The sequence below is a fragment of the Penaeus vannamei genome, chromosome 18, assembly GCF_042767895.1.
Source record: "Penaeus vannamei isolate JL-2024 chromosome 18, ASM4276789v1, whole genome shotgun sequence".
Lineage (NCBI taxonomy): Eukaryota > Metazoa > Arthropoda > Malacostraca > Decapoda > Penaeidae > Penaeus > Penaeus vannamei.
The window spans coordinates 14,850,555-14,855,554 of NC_091566.1; positions in this window are offsets into that span (position 1 = coordinate 14,850,555).

Here is a 5,000-nt window from a genome sequence, read left to right on the forward strand (position 1 = left end):
AGACAAGACGACAGATGGACAAAGAAAGTAACAGACTGGACTATAAATAACTTAAGGAGGCCAAGAGCCAGACCAATGACACGATGGCGCGACGAAATAGCGAAATTTGGGGGCCAAGACTGGAAACAAACATCGCAAGACAGGGAAACCTGGAAAAGAATGGGAGAGGCCTACGTCCTGCAGTGGATTGACTCAGGCTGATGATGATGATGATATATATATATATGTATGTATGTATATACATAGAAATCTATATCTATCTATCTATGTATACATACATACATACATACATACATGTATATATATATATATATATATATATATATATATATATTTGAATATATATATATATATATATATAAATATATATATATACATACATACATACATACATACATATATATATATATATATATATATACATATATATATATATGTATACACATATGTTTACATATATATACATACATATGTATATATATATACGTATATATATATATATATAATATATATATATGTATATATATGTATATATATACGTATATATATATATATATATATACATATACATATATATACATACATATATATATATATATATATATATATATATATATATATATATTTGCACACACACATATATACAAAATTATATATATATATATATATATATATATATATATATATATATATATATATATATATATATATATTTCCACACTCACACATATATACAAATTTATATATATATATATATATATATATATATATATATATATATATATATATATATATATATATATACCCACACACATACACACGCAAAGCGCAATTTCGTCGTATAAAATATTGAAGAGCCACGTTCGGAAGCCATCACCACCGCACCCTACACAGAGCCCGGATACGGTTCCCGGCGCGTTGCCAAGTCAGCTCAGGAGGCGATGGAAAGGCGGCACTTGCACTCTGCCGGGATCTGCAAGATGAAGGCCGCAGCATGTTTGTCAAAGGGAAGTCTAGCGGAGCGTAAAATTCCATTTCTGCTGTCTCTTTTCTCCCCTCTCTTTCGTTTACTGGCCCTCTTTCTTTCCCTTTTATTCTTGCCTTTTTCTCTTCCTCTCCCCCACTCGCCGCTCTTTCTATTTATTCCGCAATTCCTCTTCCCTCTTTCTAACGTTTTCCATTGCTCTCTCTCTCTCTCTCTCACATTCCCTTCTCTCTCCCTCTACCTCCTCCCCCTCTCTCCCTCCTTCCCGTCCTTCTTTTCTCACTTCTGTCTCTCTCTCTCGTTCTTTCTCACTGTCCCTCCATCCCCTTTTCTTCATCGTCCTCTCCTAAATAAATCGATTTGGAGCCTTCACTCTACATCATCGTATCAAAAGGTTCCCAAGCAATTGAATTTCCGACGCGTGACCTCTCTTCCCAAGGGTCACAGCAGAGGCAAAATGGAACGCGTCCGGTGAAGATTTCATAACGAGAAGGAATTATGCTGAGATAATGTTGGAGTGTTGTCTTATAAGTACATAGTCGTTGTACTAGTTGCTAGGAGGTCGTTAATGTAGCAGGAAGTAGTTTCCGAAAGTATCATCTTTTAGCAAAAAGTACAAGTAATAAAAAGTAATAAAAAAGATAGGGAGAGTAAAAAGGTAGTCAAATATGATAATTGATAAAAGAAAATTATACTATTAACGATATAGAATAGTCGGAACTAGTAATTAAAAAAAGTTTTCGGAAAAAATAGTAGATAGTAGCATTATCATTATCAATGTTATTATAATGTATCAGCGTTGCAGTTTTTATTATTATCATTATCATCATTATTAATACTGTTATTATTGATGTCACTGTTGTTAATACCATTACTATATAATGAAGATAATGATGATGATATTTATCATCATTGTTATCATCACTGTTATCATTAGTATTACTATTGTTATCATTATTATTTTTATTATCGTTATTAATACTGTCATTATCATAATTATTGTAGTTATCATTGTCATCATTATTATTATAATTGTCATTATCATTATTATTATCATTACTGTTGTCTTTATTATCATTATCACTAACATTATTACAACTGCTGTTATCATTATTAACATTACTATAATTATCATTACTGGTATCATTATTACTACTATGGTTATTACCATTACTATCCTCATTATTATTATCATTATTTTAATTATTATTATTACTATTGTTATTTTCACCATTACTATTGTTGTCATAATCACTATTATCATCATTATCATTATAATTATTTTTACTATCATAATCATCATCACTGTTATGATTATTATCACTTTTGTTCCTAGAATGATATAACATAACCATTATCATTATGATAATAAGGATTATCATTATCACTAACATTATTACAACTGCTGTTATCATTATTAACATTACTATAATTATCATTACTGGTATCTGTATAGATATTATTATTATATACAGTGTACCATTTGGTTTATATAACATTTTATTCGTAAGCCCTGCATCCTACTTTACGTTTATAGTTATGGTCCCTCGGACATTCCAGGCAGGCACAAAACCCCTCAGCCAATCAGAGAGCGAGACAGCTGAGCCGAGGAGACTGCAGGTTGCATTTGTTTTGTCCTGCACCTGCCCGTTGTACTTTTGATGTGTGTGGTATTTTGCACCAATAAAGGTCACTTGCAAATCTGAGTTTTCAAGAACCTACAGACAAAGGAACACAGAAGAGTATCATTATTACTACTATGGTTATTACCATTACTATCCTCATCATTATTATCATTATTTTTATTATTATTATTACTATTGTTATTTTCACCATTACTATTGTTGTCATAATCACTATTATCATCATTATCATTATAATTATTTTTACTATCATAATCATCATCACTGTTATGATCATTATCACTTTTGTTCCTAGAATGATATAACATAACCATTATCATTATGATAATAAGGATGATAATAATAATTACTATTATTAATTTACCTTTATCGTCATTATCATTATCATTATTATTGTATTTTTATTACTACTTTTTTGCTATCATTAGTATTGTCAACATTATCATCATAATTATCAATATCATCATCATCATTATAATAATTTTCATCATTATTATCGTAATGTCACTATATCTATGAACATTTTTCTTATAATAGCATTTTAGATTTTATTACACACACATGTGCCCACTTAAGCGAGTGTGTGTAGATTGGTAGATCAATATATATATATATATATATATATATATATATATATATATATATATATATATATATATATATATATATATATATATATATATATATATATATATATATATATATATATATATATACATATGTTTATATACATATGTATATATATATATGTATATATATACATATATATATATATATATATATATATATATATATATATATATATATATATATATATATATATATATATATATATATATATATATATATATATAGATCCATACATATTTATATATGCATTACACACAGCTCTGTCTGTCTGTCTTTCCTTTGCTTGCAAGAAACTCCAGATCTTTTTCGCCCTAATTACTAGTTCATTAATGAGACAAGTTTATTAAGATTATTCCTCATAGCTCATGCATGTGCTTTTGTTTTGTGTTTTTTTCTCTCCTTTTTTATGTTCCAGAAATCCAAGTCCCTTCATGACTTCCTTTTCTAAGTATTCATTTTTTCTTGCATTTTCGGAAATCCTTGTTCTCGCTCTCGGTTTCTCGTTTGTGATGCATTTGTCCCATTTCTCATAATCATTGTTTATTGTCGATGCTAAATCAAGAAAGCTATATATATATATATTTTTTTTTTGGTCTGAAGATTAATGGAATCTTGTAACGAGGAATTTAATCGACTTATATAATGGCAAGAGCATATTCTTTTTCACTTTTTGTAAATGCACACACACACACACACACACACACACACACACACACACACACACACACACACACACACACACACACACACACACACACACATATGTATATATATTCATACATATATACATGTACATTTGGATTATCTCTTTTCGGGGAGTAGTTTATTGTTTTTTATTTCTATTTTGTATTCATTTATTTATTCATTTATTATCATTATTATTTTATAAATGTATCTAATTACTGTCTGTTTCTGTTTCTGCCTCTTCTTTCTCTCTCTCTCTCCGTGATTAGAATTTCCACCTCTTCTCCCTTCTTTTCCCTTTCCTTTCTCCCCCTTCTCTTTCCCCTTTTCAGCTTCCTTTGTCTCACTCTTTTTCTTTCTCCGCGGAAGCGTTCGCATACACGATTACGCTCTCTCACTCATGCACAAAAGTGATGCATGGCTCGCTGCGTAAAGGAGGAAAATAATTCTATCAAGGAATCGTGAATAGGAATAACATCTATCAAGACCTTTTTTCAGCGGCCAGTTTCATAACGTTGAAGCTGTGCCTTGGCGTTTCCCTCGAGGAATCCTACGAAAACCTGAGAAAAATCCGCTGGGGCGAGAAGGGCCTTTCTGGCACGCTTCCTTCAGCCTCCCGCAGCCCTGTCCAGGTCGTTCTAGTCTGGCAGTCACAAGCATATAACCATGACAACCTTTGCATTAAGATATGCACGTACTGATCTTTCAAAATACCTTGTCGTAAAAAGTGTAGCGTTTTATTTTTGCACTAATAGGGATTCCAGTCCATTTGCGAGGATCATTTATTGAAATACACTCGGTTGACATCCAATGATATTAGCTTACAGCGGGACAAGAAAACAAACCAGGTTGGAAACATAGATCTATATTTCAAAGAACAGAGGAATATAAACTTTTTTTTTTCTTTATAAGTACACATGCAGGACTATTAGCAACCGGGCAGAGTTCAACAACCGATCAGCTGATCTATACTCCCTTATTTGCTTACTTCATTGTCGACGTCACAACCTTATGTAAAATCAAACGTGTAAAATGAACCGTTTTGAGTAGCACGGGAA